At 40.7% G+C, this 19,166-nt stretch overlaps 1 long non-coding RNA gene across 1 annotated transcript in view; it reads right to left on the reverse strand.

Annotated features, from left to right (window-relative positions):
* Positions 1-815: 815 nt before the first annotated feature.
* LOC119027271 overlaps positions 816-19,166 on the reverse strand; it is a 202,300-nt gene continuing 183,949 nt past the window's right edge. Inside the window, exon 3 of the long non-coding RNA XR_005077340.1 lies at positions 816-881. This is a non-coding gene — a long non-coding RNA (uncharacterized LOC119027271). The remainder of the gene's footprint in view (positions 882-19,166) is intronic.

The following is a 19,166-nucleotide window of genomic DNA, read 5'->3' on the forward strand; positions in this document are numbered from 1 at the left end:
AAATTTAATTACGAACACGGTCCTGTTACGTAAGTGCACAACAATGCCTTTAACGAGCTAGAATTAACAAACTTCTTTTAAAAAGTTTGAGCCAGATAAAGACGGTTGGTCCTGGGCGAGCACTTCTACAATGTCTGTTCAACATTTTACACACTGACAAATCAAGCATTAAACCTAATCAATCAAACCACTGAGCAGACTGCAGAGAGCCCGAAGAAAAATGGGTTCCTGAAATACCGAAGCCCCGATGTCACAGTTGTGGTCCAATAATGATCTTCTGGAGTCCCTCAAGCTTAAAAATTAAGTAGTACCGTCTCAGAAAAAAACTGGGGTATTGAGTTATTTTATTTTTTTTGCTGGAGAACTACATTTTTGTGAGTTAAAAAAATATATATATATACATAGCATATATGCATAGCAAATCAGTCACCAAAGATTGAAATTGCTAATTCCCTAATGTGCTTTCTTTAAAGTCACATGGAGATTAAAGTATAAACCAAACATCATTCCCTACCTTGTATGTCAGAAACATCACACCTCAACAGGTCATGTCTATGCACCACAATAGACTAAACTGTGGAGCAAACACTCTTGACACTGGGTATCTGGGCACACATCCCTCTGCCATCAGCACAGAGGCTTCAGGACCGAGGACAGCTCCATTCATGCTCTATATACCATATGTTAGCTTACAGGCTAAGCCTGCCTTTGCACAAACAGACATCTGTTTGTAACACTGACATTAATGGGGTTATTTTTCTGTTCAACAGTGACAAAGATCTAACTTACCCCCCCTCCCCACATACCTGCAACCTGTTGACATGCCGTTTGTGAGGCATCTCCATAAACCTTCAGGAGGGCTGTCAGCCTGACACGCGACTCTGCGGAGACAATATATCATTGCCATTTAATGGTCACAGAGAGAACAAACACATTTGTTCAAGACCAATCCCAGACATCATTTCACTTCTTTGTTTTTTTCTTTCCCGTATCATGTCCGAGAGCACCACTAAGCCGATGGCCTGCCCCATTTCGCTGACAAATAACCCCGCATGAAGTCAACATCTGCAAAACACAGAGTTAGACTGGCTGCGTCTGAAAATGTCAGGGATAGGTCAGAATCGAACCTGGATAGATTGTGCTTTTTTGTTTTTTGTTGACAGCTACCTGGCAAAATTGAACTGTCAGCGGTTAAATGTTGCTCGTTCTGTTCCATGGCTTCATCATAAAAGCAAGAGTTTTACAAGTTCACGCGACCTATCACGGACAGGTTTCCGATGCACCGCTTGAAAATCAATTTTCTCAGAAACACACATTCCCAGTTAAATTTCTTGTTTCTAAGGATGTACATTCTCAAATATTTTGTCAAAGAAACGTCACACTTCTCTCAGTTTTGGCAACATCATGTTCTGTCAAACACATCAGTGCAAAACTATCCTGTTCCTCCCTCAGACCGTCTTTGTGTCCCATCCTCTGACTGATGAATGGGAGGGGCAGTAAGGTAATTATGCTCCCGGTGAGACATAATAGATACAAGCATCGAGTATGATTTGATGTACTTGGCCTCCATCTCTTGTCCCCATTCACCTAGGTGAAAATTAATGAAGTCGAATAGAAGCACTGCATCAAATTAGCTTTTTTTTTTTTTTTTTTTTTCTTAGAAGTTATAGCATCCGGGGCACCTTCGATTAATATTAAAAAAGGCTCTGGACCATGCAGTTTCAATTACCAAAGAGTATCAAAACACTGAAAAGGCCTCAAATTGATTTTCCTTCATAGAGCCCCCTGACTCAGAAATAAAATAGAGGTGGAGACCTTCAAAGACACATGACTGTGAGATTGGTTTTGGTGTTTTGTTTAGTCATTTGTCTATTTTTGTTGTTAAGCTTAAAGTTGAATTAGTTTTTTTTTTTTTTTTTAAAAACAGCCAAAATAGGGACCTGCATATTTTCTGTAACAAGCTTTGAAGTAAGAAAATATCTGATAAAAAAAAAAAAAAAAAAAAAAAAAAAAAAACAGTTGAATTCAGCAGTGACACCAGATTAATTATATATATGAGTGGCTGCCGACCTGATGATCCAGATCCAACAAAAGGTCACAAGATAATTATAAAAGGTCACAAAAGATGAAGGAAAATCGTATTTATCCCATATGAAATCATGATTATTATTTCAAAATGTCTTTGGCAATGTTGGCATTTGATTTGGTAAATGACTGGATAATTGCATCTTTATGATTCATAAAAATAATCACATTAATTAGTGCTACTTATTCATTAGTCGATGAGAAACTCCTGATCTTATCTAATAGAGGCGCTAATGATTAGTTAATGATTATTGACTTGATAAGTACTCATGAAGTAATTACTCAGTAATCATTTGATGATGATGATCAAGTAATGAGAGACTAATTAGCAACTACTTAGGAACTCAGTAAGGAATGAGTCATCACTAGTTTTGATAAAAGAGAATTCATCAGGAACCAAGAATGAAGAAAGAGGTCAGTGTTATCAATTGACAGATATTCATGAATTAATCATTACCTGATGATATATGAATATAGGATGCCCAGGTTTGTTCTGCAGTAACTCATCACTATCTGTTATACCTATTAGACTCTATTTGTGAAGTACTTGTTAACTATTCATAAATTGTTCTTGATTCCTCATTTGTTTCTTAACGAACCATTAGATACAAAAAATACGTATTAACTACTTAGTGAGATTAAATTAACAAGTAGACTTGCGGCCTGATGTAATCTAATACAACAGTTGTCTCATAGTTTCATGATGTCAATAATGTTCTGTTCTTGTTGACGGAGATGTTCATCTGATTGTATGTTTTAGTAGTGAGGTCATAGTTAGAGACCTTGTTCTTCACTCTAGTTAAGTGTTTCTATTACTTTATATAATGTAAATGTGTATGACTGTAAATCAGAACCACCTCTGATTATAGTGTCGCCCAATGCAACACCACCTTTAACAATCACATTTTACATTTTACGACAATGTTGCCTAAAAACATTATGGGCTTTATAAAGATGGAGGATACGGCAGGGCTGTTGAATTAGATTGCTACACATGTACGCAATAAAATGGCCACTGAGTGTGTGCAACCAATGGTGAGGGATGATAATCTTGTAGGATTACTGACATTCACACACAAACACACACCACATACACACATATGAAAGTACAACTGTTCAACTTGTTTTAATGTTTTGTTTCTTGATGTCTTCCAACTTGCTTTTAATGTATTTTAAATGCAATTTGTATTCCCCTGTAAAGCACTTTGAGTTGCCTTGTGTCTGAATTGTACTGTATACATAAACTTGCCTTGTCTATGCTAATTACAACCATAACTGTTATAATAACAATGTCAGCTTTTCAGGAAATCATAATCCATAATGATAATAATCTTGATTTGAGTACCATGCATTTATTGATGTCCAAATGGTCCAGAGTTTCCCATTGCAGACATCCTGCATATGGGGTTACACATTAAAATGACCAAAATTAGACTTTTTTTTTAACCACTGAAATCTTTGTATATCAAATTTAGGAGGACATGACCTAAAGGTCTTTTCCTGTTACTCTAAATCTGCTGAATGAAAGAACCAATTATGTTTGTCTGTTTGAGGCCTTTGTGCCGTCGAGTAACAGTGTTTGCTTGTACAGAAATGAATTTCATTCAGCCACTTAGTGAAGAGCAAATCCTGGCTGAGCATCCCTTTATTTAATACAGCTAACCTCTGATGTGCATGTCAAAACTGGTGCATCATGCTACCACGCACTCATGCCCATACGCAGCACGCTCACACACACACACACACACACACACACACACACACACACACACAAACAGACAGACACACATTAGACACAGAGTCAGTGACTCGCCATAAGGTGGAGCGCAGATAATAGATTTAGGCAACTGTAAGCAGATTTGGGCGTGCGCCTTACTTAAAGGCAGATCATTCGGTGGCTGTAAACAGGCTTTGGAGAAATCAAACCGTTAAATAGAAAATACATTTATTAATTCAATCCGCTTAGTTCAGGTTCAGCTCCTTTCCCTCAAATTAAGTTTGCTGGATTTCACAGGATATTAGCGGGCGAGAAGAAAAGAGGGGCATCTGGATGGCTGCCGTGTCGTTGCAGTCACGTAGGTGCCTCGGTGTCGCTTTAACCTCGGCTGAGACATCCCTCAGCCTGGAAAACAGCGGCGACGACATAAAGCAAATAAAGCAAACTGTGGTAGGAAGATTGAATTTTCAACAGCTGAGTAAATAGCCTGTATTTATTGGATGTAGCAGGCAATACTGGAGAAAAGCTAGGGGATGTTTTTCCATCACTCTGTGATATAATATACACCATAAAGATCATGAGCCGACGGCTATTTACATGATGAATGCTAAATCCTACATGAAAATGAATAAGATATACAGACACTGTCAATCTCCAGTTGGTGTTGAATATGTAGATGTCTGGTTTGCTTCTAATAACTACAGAGCCTAATTTGTGTCAGCTATCTGTGCTTGTCAAAGATAGTGGACCCACAAATCCTTTAAGCAACATCACCAACACAGGTTGCATCAGTTTCTAAAGCCGCAGCGAGACACAACGATGAAAAATGAATAGGAGGACCTTGAGCTGAGATTATGTCAACAGCGGTTCCAAGTAAACAAAAAAAAAAGGCAGGTGTTGAGCACCTCTATGTCCAGTCGGAGCACATATCAACACGGGAACCAACCTTGACGCAACACCACAGTCTCCATTGAGTGAACGCCCGTCCGTTGAGTCTTCTTTTCCATCACTCTCCCTCTTCGCTCTCTCTCCCTCTTCCATCACCGGGGTTTCTTTTTCTTTTGCAGTGTAGAGTTTCAAGTTATTCCAGTTGTTCCACCGTCGCCTGGGGATAGCAACCGGGCCAATCAACGCCTCTTCCCGTCTCAGTCATGCCAGTGACACACGCACTTCTTTTGTGTCGTAATTCGACCTCGTGCTAGGTGCCGGTCCGAACAGCAAAGCCAAATTGAGGGTTTATAGGGAAAACATATGTATGTGCAGGTGGTGCCATTTTTTCCCACTGCCATTAACCTGGAAGTATTGACCTCACAACGATAAGCTTAAGGCGAAAAGTTGTTTAGTAACATGAAAACATACACACAATTCAGACTAAAACTTTTCAACTTTTTAAAGACCATTTTGGTGTCTGGAACGGAGAGGCTGGTGGCCATTAGGGGCACTTAGACTCATGACATCAGTATTGGTTGAATCCTGGCTAAGGTCCTGCTTCATTAAAAAAAGATGGATGCGCATTGAAAAGCATTACCTGGACTCACAGCAGGTTAAAATCAAATTATGCATCCCCCCCCTTTACAGAAAAGTGCTGCCACACACACACACACACACACACAGTCATGGCTATTTGCAGGGGGGAAGCGAGGACGTGGAAGTGGATATGACGTCAGCGTTCCTTTCAATGAAAGCTGCTCATTGGCAAATGAGGTAACAGGAGTTCAACTTCCTGAGCATAAAATTACCCAGATCTTCTCCTTACTTGAATGGCTATAAAATGAGTTAATGGTGTGACTCTTCCACTCTTTTCAAATGCAGTCAGACCAAATGGATCCAGTACTGGTTGTGAAAAGAGTCATTTTGTCCGGGTTGCGAGGCTTAAAAATACCTACCCACTGTTTTACTGCCGTTTCTTTCACAGTGTAAGTTTAAACTTAGAAAGTTATCTACAAGGGGCCAAGAGCGTGTGAACATTTTTTGCAGCTCCTCCTGAAAGTTTCAGCGCAGATCTGTGCTTGCTGTCAGTGTGAGGAGGTCAAGCCTCGAGGCTGAGCGAAACAGCTGAGGGCCTCATGAAACATGGACGACACCTCCCCCGCGCCTCGCCATTTCTCTTTGGCCATCTTGCTTGCGCCCCTTTTTTCTGCCCAGTACTCCTGTTCTCTGACCTCCGTCTCAGCTCACAAAACCTGTTTTAAACCCCCACTTCCTTGAGCTAGTGCGACACCGGAAAGATGACTTTGCTCTCCGTTTGTTAATTCCTGTGCAACCGATACGATCTCCCCTCGGCGTGAGATTGAAATTGAAACCCCCCCCCGAAAAATTATTTATGTTGCTGAGTCTGCCAAATCATCCTCACAAAAATAATACGTTACTTGAGCATCAGTACAGTTAATCTATGGAATGTGTGGCTGCCATATTGATCAGGACTACAGCAACCACTCATAAACATTACTTGAATGAGCCGGTGTATCAACACATGATCAGCCCGCTGCACCTGCTCATGACCGGTGATCTTTCTACTCAGAAAAGAAAAGAGCAATGTCCTGAATCGGATGACGGAAATGCTCCTGTAAGGTCAGTGTTGTGTGTGCAGGAGTTTTTTTTCTTTTCAACATTTCTCGCTTTCCACTTGACAGAACATCCGTTGATGACGTTCTGTTCTCTGTCTGTCCTCGACCTTGTGTATTGTTACCCTGAACAAACAGAATATTACAGAGATGCCCACAACTACAAACATGCTTCAGCCCCTTACCCTGTCGTGTTTACGCCTGCCAGTGTCATATCAGCGACCACTGTCCTCCCCTCGTGCTTCAAAGCATTCAGGCATCTGTTTTTTAGCAAAACTTTGTGCCAATGAAGTGTTGTGTTTGTGCGTTTTGGATCATTTGGATGGAGTGATCTCACTCCAAGCAATGCTTCCCCCCTATTCTGTCGAACCTGTAAAAGTTCGAGAGGAGAGGGGATGAAGGGAAGCGTGAGGAATCAAAAGGACTGAGAGATAAGGCCCGAAAAAATAATGAGGGGAGGTTATGTGCATTGTTAGCTATAATCAAAGAGGCCAATGGATGCTAAGGGAACGTGGGATTACAAACCGGAGCAGAGTGTGCTGCTCTCCAGCTCTGTCCATTCCAAAAACCTTTTTTTTTCATTTTCCTCCCTTGAAATAAAAGCTTCAAAATCATGTTGATGGTACAGTTTCTTGCAACAGGGTGAATGGTGTCTCTGTCTTAGCCTCTCTGCCCTTCTATCGCTTGTTTCTGCACTCTGCACTGCACTGTAACTTCGGTGAGAGGGTAGGATCACAATGCAGCGCACATGTTCATTTTAACACACAAGCTTTCAACACACAGACCTGGGATTTGGAATTACAACAGTGGTGTTACGCTCAGAAACTGTAGGGGGCGCCAAATCGCACAAAATCTCTAATTTTTTACATAATGCTGCTTTATGTTATGCTTTTTTTTTCACCATGCCAAAACAGAACAAAACAGAAAGAGAGAGAGAGAAAACTACACATTGTATTATGTCGCAACTTTTTGTTTCTTTAGGCTCAATTATTTTTCTTTATGTTGTGGTTAGGTTTAGGAAAAGATCAACTTTTGGCTTAAAATACTTTACCTTTCACAGTTTTGGTTGCCGCAAACATGGCTGGGGGTCTCCTTAAAGATATCCGATGGTTAAACACTTACAAATGTTGAAACACAGTCTAGAAATGTGGTCAACGTGCCGACCAGCACATCTGGAGCTGTTTGGGGTTCAATATCTTGCCCAACGACAGTTCGGCACGCAGACCAGGGGAATCGAACCAGCAGCCTTCTGATAAGAAGACGCTGGCTGCCCTTCAAGGAACAGATGTAATGACCTAAACATGAACTGTCTCCTCCTCGGTTGAGTTTTAACGTTAGCTAGCTCAGTTATCCAGCTCCCATCCACGAGTAGAGGCACCCTTCCTTCTGTGCAGTGGTACAGCTGGCGGGTGATAATAGATCCTACTCGAAACTGCTCGCAAGGCCTGTGGATTACCTTGAGTAACCGGGTCATGTTTTCTGCAGAGAGACATTGCTCGAAATAAATAAATAAAATAAAAATGTTCTTGCTTCCAGCCATCCTGTTCTGTTGTATTTGAGAAAAGGCACCTCTCCCTAAGAAAAAAAAAAACCCACTTATTTTGAGATGAACTGTTCCTTTAAAATGTGGCAGCTGGGTGAGACGTGCAACCTTAAATGGTGGATCTGCTGGCGGTCTAAACAAAGTAATAAATCATTTATTATGAAAACCACCAGTTCTGAGATAGAGCGCAGCAGTTTTGGATCCTGGCAGGAAGTCAGTGTCTTTATCAGGGATCAGTCAGACGCTGCTTGAAAAGAAAGGTGCTTGAACCTCGAGCCCCGTGATATAATCTGATGAAGATTCGATCCTGAAAGTGTTCCAGTGTCCTGAGCCTTTGTAGCTGACAGTATCCAAAGTGGCATTAGAGACACTGATATCTCTTTTTTTTTCCCCAATCCGTTTGATCTATTTAAAAACCAATTAAATCTAAATAGCGATGGCAATAGGAAAAATAAAAACATTATTCCTCACAGACCGAACCCTGAGTGCCCTCCTATTAGAAATAAAACTGTTTCATCTGCGGCGCCTTAATTGGGACGCAGGCTTGCGTTTGAGAATATTAATAGCTTTTATTTCGTTCCTGTAAATCTTCTTAAAATATATCAACTCCTTCCAATTAAGTTATCAAAGTCAAATGGAAAGACCTGCTCATTTAAAATAGAAAAGTTTGTTGGGGGGGGTGCAGAAACAATATCAGCCTTAAACGATGAGCGCGCTCGTATATTGATCGTTCGGTTAATAACATTCACATTGATGAAATCCCCGGTCCAAGACAAAGCTGTTTGAAAATGAACATTAGCGTGTCTCAAACGCCGCACGCCGGTGTAACCTTTTCAGACTGGCTTACAGCGATTTAGAACTCAATTAGCGGCAAGCATGTGTTACTTTATTACGGAAATTACAGCTTCGTTATCATTCAGAATGCTTTTTACTTCCTCGCCGTCTACCTGGGTGTTCAGGAGTTATTTCGATACCATAACCGACATAACGACGTGAATCAACAAGCACAACAAAACGGGCCCGCTTGACGGAAGCAGGTGTTGTGGGCCGACCTGCTAAACGCACTCCGGTGGGTCCCAGGTACCCTGGAGGAGCAGATTAAAGCCCCTTCTCAATGCACAAAACAGTGCCGGGGGTGCTAATGTCCTCCCTCGGCAGCCCACCACTTCATTAGCACGACGGGTCCTGTGCGGTGTGTGCAGCCTCATTTGCATGTATTTAGATTGCCACACATACAGTGCAGCTCTCCTCTGAATTGGCAGGCCGTTTAGGAGGAAGTCCCAGCTCTGCTCGTGTAGTTGGAGGAGACCTAAAGCACAGCATTTATAGCTGTGGACTGTAACGCTGTGCAGCAGCCTGTAGGTCGTCCTCTCAGGTCGGCATTTATATAATACAGACGGGAGAGGAGAAGGAGGCTCTTTGGTGCTGAATGCAAATGATCTGCTGAGCAAAGCTTGATGGGGAAGTGCACAAATAAATGTATAAATGCGCTAACTTTTATATGTTAATGTCAAACCGAGGTGAAATGTTTGGGAACGCATTTGTTTCATGTTGTCTGGGTTGGATATTTAGGGACAGGGGTTGACAATCACTTAAAAACAATATGTTTATGTAAGTTTGCTAGTAGTATACTTATTTTAAACTAAAAATAAGAGATGCCTCAGTTGCCTTTTTTTGTACTTATCAGAGATGTCGGACTCTCCAGTACTAGTGCAAGCCACGTGCCCCTGTAAAATACTCTACCAAATGTAAACTTGGTGTACAAGTACTCAAACTGACTACTTTTACACCTTGGCATACTAGAAGTTCACTTTCATATCCGAACTACTCTAACATAACCAGCAAAGTAACAGTAACAAAGATTACACACACGTTTACTTGTGGTATACTTACATAATAAAAAGTGAGCTATATAACCAGTACTTAGGTTCACTTATAGTTTATTTCCCAATATAGTTACAGTACAAAATAAAACTCAAGAGTACTCAAAGTTTACTAATCTTACGCTAAAAGTATACTAACAAGTATACTTTCATAGTCTTTAAAGTGGATACATTTGGTCCCAATAAGTATTGAAGTATTCACTTCCAATAATACTACCAATGCACTGAAATTGGTGAACTTAAAAATAAAGTGGACTTGGGATATACACACAAGTGAACTTGTAGTACGTGTTCTTCTTATTGTTTTTTTTTAATAATGATGTTATTCTAATACCTGTTCAATCTGTCAGCAATATTCACTATAAGTATTTCACCCAGGATGGTTGAAGTACAAGGTAAAACTTAGTACACACTTAAACTAGTGCACTCAAAGTTTTCTAACCTTACACTTTAAGTATAATAAAAAGTATACTTTTATAAACTTAAAGTGGACACATTTTGTCCCAGTAAGTATACACTTCCAAGTATACTTCTCTTACAATGATGATGGTGTACCATTTTATTGTATTGAAGTTTACTACACTTTTAAGCAAACAGTTGAGTATTATGGTAAACTTTCAACTAAAAAGTGGGCTAGATGTCTAGAACCAGTACCTATAAATTAACTTATAGTGTAATTCACAGTATAGCTGCTGGACAAAATTAAAACATAAATTAGTTGCGTACTCAACGGTGACCAATCATGCACTTCAAACTTCAACTTAAGTATACTTTTGTTAGCGCAAAGTGAGAACATTTTGTTTGTATTGACTACAATATGTTTTGGCTACTTTAAGCTCATTGTTTTGGTTTTACAGCTGGCAAAAATTTGCATCAGCTGAACGGTACCAGCTCAGCACTGACCAGGTGACAGACAGCTGGCATCTAGCTGGTGAACATCACGTAGCAATTACCTGCCAAAGACCGAGACCTTTTTTTTTTTTTTTTTTTTTTTTAGGAGACTTTTGTTTTACAAGCTAGAATTTTGATAAATATCTAAAAAAGAAAAAAGAAAAAAAAAAAGTTCATCAATAGCCAGAAGCTTGACTCAAAATTCATTTCTAACGCTGCTTAGTCCCTGCTGGCTGTGTAAATAGACTCTGCTTCAAACAAATTTCATAATTCAACATTGGGCAGAGAAGTTAATTAAAACTAAATGTTTCATTTAAAATTTCTTAATTAGTATTTCATACTATGAAAACTATTTATTTTATAATTCCTGTATGTAAATCCAAAAGAACAGTTTATTATAGTCTAGGTATAATTAATAGGGGTGTAAAGATTCACCAATATGAATCAGTAACCATTTTTAACATTAAAGATGCGACTACATCAATACGTGGACCCCTGTATCAAATTAAATTTACCATTAACCACGCGATAGCCCAATTCTAAAGTTATCTATCAGTTGACAGAAGCTTTGTGGCTAATTCTGCAGAGTGTCTCTCAACTCTTGTAAAAGGTTAAAGGTCAATGCGAGATTCTCGCAAGAGTAGCGTTAATGTATCCGAGGGAAAAACCACAACAACAACAAAAACAACAACCACAACAACTTGTCCGACAACTCTGACACAGTTTACAATGCACCAGCTAATCTGAAATCAAAAGTCAAAAGTCTGGCCATATGTAAGTTCTGTAGAACAGCTATTAAGTACAGCGGTAGCACGACAAATCTGAAAATTCACCTGGTGAGATGGCATGGAGAATACTACGCAGGTAATTAGGAGTCTGTGGATGCTAATGTTAGTATCATTACAGTTAGCACAAGCAAGAACACACAACAAGACAACAACATGGCTATTAAAGACTTTTTCCATCCACAACTTAGCCACAACTTGGCAAGGTCCAATGTAATCACAGCAGATATATCCCATTTTATTGCGAAGAACTTAAAACCTTGGTTGAGAGTGATGGCTTTCAAGAAATGGTGAGGTAAGTGAATCGTTCCGTATTTAAAATGTATCGTCCCTGAATCGTATCGTAGCCCACGTATTTAGATGCGTATTGAATCATCTTACGAGGGAGAGATGCACAACCCTAATAATTAAGCTTGTAACACTGTTTTTTTTTTTTTTTGTTTATCTCATTTGTGTTCCCCTTCTTTTCTCCTCCGCGGCGAAATGAAAAGCCGTATCAGGTTATCCCGACTAAGCACAGATGCAGGTGAGGGAAGGGGTTAGCCATCCAGATAGCACACCTAATTAAAACTCATTCACTTGTTCTATCATCTGCATCACAGATGACAAGTGATCAGAGGATCTCGCTCGCAATTATCATACGGCTTTGAGTTGTTTTCCTGCTCTGCCGTCTCATCTCGCCTCGTACCCCCGCGTCGCCATTTGGGTTCTGCTCTTAATTGGCCTTTCATGGTTTCTGACATGTCTCTCCGGAGTTTGTTTTTTTTTTTTCCCCGCTCGTTTCCACTTCGACCCGGAGAAGTTCACATTGTTGATCTTCTGTAAACCTGTCAGGTTTTTTTTTTTTTTCCAACTCTAGCTCCGTCTCCGTGTCTGTCTTTTTCACCTTTATTCCACTCAACTTCTCAGCCTCCATCCCCCCGGTTGGATATTTGTCTCTTCCCATCTTTGTTATTCTGCCTCCGCCATTTCAATTTTCACCCAACCTCATCCGTCTGTTTCCCTCACTTTTTTTTCCGGATAGCGCTGGAAGGCTTTACCAAAACAGCAATCTGTCAGGGCCATAGGTTACATTTTGCCATCTGCTGTAAGATTAAATTAGGGGAGGTTGTGTATCTCTCATTGTTTGGGCTGCCTCTGCCCTCTGCGATATTTCCTTTTGCATCAGGCCTGACACGCCGAGAGAGAGAAAGAGATGGAGGGAGATGACCTGGATGGCAACCAAAGTTGAGATGAGCTTTTGTGCTCTGTGTGGGTCTGGTAGTGAGATTAGTTGGCATCTCGATGTGCCATTTTTTTTTTGTTTTGGTGCACCGCATCAGCGGTGCACTGGCGCAAATACAAACACACACCTCGGCATTGCCCTATTCCTACCTCATTTTGTTCCCAATATGAGTCCTTGGACAGTTCGTACAGTAGTTGCGTTGAGTGCCAGAGGAGTGTGAGGTATGTTATTGGGTGTCCTCAGATGGTGGATTTGGCACAGTAAAGGTTTCAGGGAGAATCTGCAGTCTGAAGCTCTATATATACCTCTCCAACACCCCCCCCCCCCCCTTCAGACAGACAGACAGACACAGAGAGAGGGAGAGGGAGATACTTGAATGCCCCAGGGCTATGTCTGAGAGCAGGGCAGACCCGGTGCTCACGCAGACATACTTATTCCATACGAGCCCTCCTGACATGAGCAGCTTATGCAATGTGACACAAAAAAAAAACACATCGCGGATGACGAGAATTCGCTAACAAGTGCCAGAAATCCCCCCACCCCAAAAAAAACATCAGAGTCTTTTTTTTTTCTCAAACGGCGAACTGCAAATGATGGTAAAAGACACTTGAACACCGTGACTTTGACCTCTGATTCTGCATCGCGTGACACAAAACACATTCAGTTAGCGAATAATTCAATTACCGCTCCGATTAAAGTCTTTTCTTAAGAAGCTGCATGATGCCGTGTGCACACAGCTGACCTTAATAGTGCCCTGTGGAGTCTTCTTGTAACAAAGTTTGCGTCTTATATTCAGCGTTAGTCACACTGTGTTTGTCCTTGATGCTTCACATTTAGAATTTTCTTCCCCGCAGCACATTTGAAAAGCTGTCTTTTCGATGTGCATTTTGTCGCCCTGTGTGCTTGAAGGAGAAATCAAAACAATGACCGATATGCACCTTGAAGGGCTCGCTAAAAGAGGCGACATGCAAGAATACCACTTGAAGATAAATATATCTATAAAAAATGTAATTAGGCTCTATTGACAGAATGTAAATAAAAGGCGACTTTGTTGTTATGATGTCTCTGTATTGTGTTGCAGACATATCTGCTAAAGTTAGCATGCTATCCAGCTAGCCCCAGTCCAAAGCTCCTGTGCTAGCTGTGTAAACACTAACACCCCCCTAGTCACCAAGCTCCCAAAGTTGCCTGCTAACTGCGCTAACTAGCAAATGACAGCCACAGTTAGCAGTGGTCAGCGGTTCCTTTGGAGATATGCTCCTCCCCCATTTGATTTTTGAGCATAAATTTGACAGGTGGGTCAATTGTTACATTTTGCACCTTTAAAGTGGACCAGCTCTTTTGATTTGAAATACAGACCCTCTATCTGACACCCCTCACCAGGCCAGGCCTACAAAATGTTTTATAGAATCATATATTTCCCTAAAAGCATGATATTCAATATTTGAAAAATGTGCTGTTGACAAGCTTTGGGCAAAAGTACTGCTGTGATGTCTCCTCAGTAATTTTGTCACAAAGCTTTGTCACAGGTTCTTTGTCATGTAGTTGTGCGGAGTGCCCTTTTAAGTGACCTCCCTTCCGCCCTGTTGTAGAGCATTTACAGTGTTGTGAAGAAGCATGCTAACTACATGCCAAAAGTTTAACTTTTCAACTTGTCCAATTCACATGATTGACTTTGAGCTAGTGGGCAGACCGACCTTGAGGGTGGAACGACGGGCCATTTTCAAGACAATGTCATAATGATACAACTGGCATGCCCCCCCCACACCCGTCTGATCTCACAGCCTCCTCTCATTTCAGCAGATGTGTAATGTGCTTCACCTGCTAAATGACGTGGAAACGGGCCTTTGTGAAATGGACTGGCCAAATGGAGCTTGGACCTCTCCCTGTCTGTCCAGACAATTAGGGAACAGATTAGCCCCAACCGCAGAGAACAATACAGTATCTGCTAATAGACCAACATCTCAGCGGCACATAATGATGATGGTAAAGACACGTGGACGGTGAGATGAGATGCATTTACGTAGGAAACACGTACATGCACGCAGTATATCTTAATTCATATCAGAGACAATAAAAAAGTTAGAAAGTCTTCGAGAGCCGGGATCTGTCCTTGGACGAGCACATAATGCAGCATGGAGAAAAATACATTCCAAGCAGCTAAACTGTCTGAAGTTAGCTGAAATGATTTTCTAAGAACAGTTTTTTTTTTTTCCGCGAATGAGGAGACACAGTTGCTGGGCTACGACTGTAGAGGTGGACTGGGAGAGCGAGGCAGTAAAACCAGAAACACACACACACACACACACACGGATCCACATGGCCCTGCCGACCCTTCCAGCAACATCTGGACAGCGGTAATAACACGGTGCAAAATGCCATCCCAGAGAAACTGCATATTAACACCCAACTAGTGGCATGCTAATGGCAGTTATCACAGGCACTCTTCTTCAGCTGTCCCTTTAAACCAATGGGAAGCGAGAGATAAAGTGAGACTGTGAGGAAGAACAAAATGTATTCAATGAGATATACCAAGGGACACATACCACTGTAGTGAGGCCATTTTTTTTATTTGAACTTGAATGGATTAGTCTTTTTTTGAGAAGTGCTGTAAATATAGTAGCTACTGTTGCCATTTTCCCTGTTACTGAGACTGTGTTGATGTATTCTGCATTAGCTTGCCATTGTAGGGCGTAGGGAAAATTGGTTTTACAGGTCCACAGATTTCACAGTAGGTAGGTGATAATTACCAAGTTACATATCTTAAAATGCATTTGAAAGTACCCCCAAGGACTGCAGTAATTACCTCAAAATCTAGCGACTATTATCCAATAATGATTATAATTACAGGCGTTGGCTACTTTTCCAGTGGGCTGCTAAATACAGGAAATGTCCAACTGGTTTCCAGTTCCAGTAAAACGTATGCTGGTCAGTCATTTTGAGTACATTTTATTTATCCATTTGCATTTTCACCAATTTCTGCAGATGTCTTTTTTTTCCAATTTGTATCATCAGCCACTCCATAATCAAAAACCAGATGACCAATATCCTATTGAAAGATATATAGAACAATTATATTAAGTAATATTAATCCATATCTGTGTGTGTGCGACCAACACACACTTCAGTTTAGTGGGCTGATGAGGGGAAGATAGACAGAGACTAGTAGGAAATATAAATGGCAGAATTGTCATCAGTTCAGTGGAAACCAGTCTGTTTCAAGGGAATGTATTAAGGAAAACATCAGCGATGTATTTACTGCTTGTCTTAACAAAAGTAGAGGATTGTTATTAAATATCATCAGGGTTATTTTCAGTAAATGTTGAGGAAATGTTTGTGGTAATTTATTGGTTATTTAAAAGAAAAAAAAGTCTTACTTGGTATCTAACACCTACTAACCATGAAATTTCCAGATCCTTTATAATTGTTACCGGGCAATTGTATACATGAAGAATTTTTTATATAGTGTATATAATATTTCAACATTTCTAACATTTGATACAACACTGTGGTTGGAAATCAGGATGCAATATTGAAACGCTCGACACAACAGTGTTTCACACTTCACATAACTAATGCTGGGCGACGTATTATTCCACATTGCCTCCTTCATTGTCTTAATGTTGTGTTGTTGCCTCACTGGGCAGGAACACTTTGTTTTTGCAACGCTTCCATAGGTCAGCACACAGGCCAGTGCACAGGGAGAAAAGCTAACCGCTAAGTGCTCCCATGTGTTTTCACACATCCAGTTAGTCCACTGATTTCGTCCTGGCTTTGTGACCTGCTGACGCGGGGAGTTTGACAAAGGCCACATCCCGATGTGACAGAAGACAGAAACGAGATTACCAATATGCATTGCAATCAATATGAAAATCAAATGTTTTCATTCTTTAAAGGTAGTCTTTAGAATGTTATTTTAATGCGCATTTACTTGTGCTTCCAGAACGACTGCTTCATCACAGCTCATGAGTCAGGGCTCTGTGTGCCACTGTGCTGTACATGCTCATTACTGCTGGCCGTTGCTTGATCTTGCACCATCCACTCTGCCCGGAATTATCAGTATTCACTGCAATTAATGTACTATTCTGGTTTCATAAATTCAAAGTTTGATGTATTGAAAGTAAAATGTATAAATATTAATTGTAATATTTATATTTTAGCTTGAACTTTGCTCCATGCACATAAAAAAGGGACTGAACCCAATCCAGCAGGTCTTAAATATGTCGATATCCTTCAGACATGCAGACCTCTTCATGCCGCTGTCCTCGACCAGAAATGATCCTGTGTGTGTGTGTGTGTGTGTGTGTGTGTGTGTGTGTGTGTGTGTGTGTGTGTTTCGCTGTGCATGTTGTGAACGCCGGTGTGGGGGCGTTTCCATTTTGCACGCGCTGCTGCATGCTTTAATCTCTTGTTGGTTACAGGGAAAACAGCAGCAGGCCTCCCTATCAACATGGGGTAAATACATTGCATTCCAAAAAAAACGCGCACACACAGACGCACAACACTGCAGCTGCAAAACCCATACTGTACACGCTCATAAAGTCTGCATCTGTGTGTGATATGGTCGTATTTCACGAATGCACAAGACGGCAAAGGGCCTGGCTAGGCCTGGCTGGGCACCGGCGCTCGCTGCAATTACGGCGACCACGGTCTGCATACGGGATTGATCCCATCGAGCCGAAATGGACCCAAGCACCAAATACACTAGACGCATAGTTTAATATGAGACTAGGATATGATGAAACTGAGCTGGTGGTTCAACAGCTCCCAAGTTCAACAGAAATAAATATTGTCGCTGCCCTTCAAAAGTCCACTTATGGTATAAATGTTCTCTGATTAGCTGCCCGTATCGTTAGCATTGTATTTGTATACGATTGTCCTCTAAAGCCATGACAGCCTAAATGATACAAAAATTATCTTAAGGTTATGGTGTGATCTGCCATTTCTATAATTACAGAGTTTGTAAAAAACTTATCGTTTTAGGTTTGAACACACAGCACGTCATATCGGCCTTCAGGTGTCTCTCAATCAACACCATGGAATAAAAACGTTGAGAAGTTGCATGGGATCTAGGGCAGCCCATTATCAATGCCAACCCGTACAACATATCCAGCAGCCTGGCCGGCAGTTCAATGCCTCTGAGTGTGATGCTAGTGTGACTTCTTAAAGCGCCCTTCTAGTGCAGCAGTATAAAGAGCAAGAAAAGTGTTTGGTTCCATGGACGGTAGGTTGGGTCAGTCACTGGACTTTCCCTCTGGAGAACAGAGTTCAAGTCCAGTTTGGGACCAGGAGTTTGCTTTAAAGTTATGTCACATAAGAAAAATAATGTACATAAATGACAGAGCTTAAGTAATTCAAGTGATGTACATATGTTCCCTATGTTATGTTACATTAATCACGCAATCTATGTACCTTACTGTAAGAAAGGAGACTGGATAAAGTTATTTTAAGCCAATGTATAATCCTATCCTAAACCTTACCAAGTAGTTAAGGTGTCTAATCCTAACCAAGCAGATTTGGTGCTAAACCAAACTAACTCGTTTTGGATGAACTAAACTGTGACTATGTGACAATCATTACCAGCGTGCCACACACGTCCAAAACTGACGCTCGAGGGATAAGTACAGCATCAGATTCTAAAGCTTAAGCCTGGAGATGCAGCTATTTGCAGAGTTGGGAGGGAGGAAGTATTGTCACAGGGGTTATTTTATTCTTTGAACATTTGGGAAAACCTAAGTAAGGTTATAAGGTCCTGTTGTTGTCAGATGGATATCAATGCCAACATTTTACATATATGTTGAATCACTTTCATGATTATTCAAAAGGATTTTTTCACCCTTCCATCCACCCCAACTTGTCCCTCAGAAGTTTAGCTGTGCTGGTTAGAAAAACATCGATCTACCTAAAATTTTGTTCTCAACAGACGAGAGTTCAATTTTACAGATGAAAAAGTAAACACAAGCTGAGAATGTTTAAGCAATTTTGCAGAATTTTGCTCATTTTACAACTTGGATCTTGTCTTGGGAGGGTTCTGACCAATCTCTTTTTATTGGTAATGATACTCGTCAAAGTAATTGCTGAGATCTGGGAACACAACGCAACTGCTTACTGAACCGACTAGTTGAAAGGAAACTGTGAGAGTTCATTAGTTCATCGTAAACTTTCACTGCAGACACAGCTACTCCATAAACTCTGATGGCTTTTGTTGCTGTGCAATGGACAGTCTGATCATTGTTGTACAATTTCACCATTTGGCTTCCAATTTCCCCTTCCAAATTTGTTTGGCTAACCTTTGTTAACATATGGCTGGGTAACTGGTCTTGTTGCCTTATCAAAATTCCTTTTTGCCAATGTTGCCACATTCCCGGATCTCTACAATGAATATTATGTCTACAACATCATTGTCATCACTAACAGTGAAGGCCAAAATTATGAGAATAAAACCAGAGTTTTGATAAACCAGAAATATGTTT

The sequence above is a fragment of the Acanthopagrus latus genome, chromosome 10 (assembly GCF_904848185.1).
Source record: "Acanthopagrus latus isolate v.2019 chromosome 10, fAcaLat1.1, whole genome shotgun sequence".
NCBI lineage: Eukaryota > Metazoa > Chordata > Actinopteri > Spariformes > Sparidae > Acanthopagrus > Acanthopagrus latus.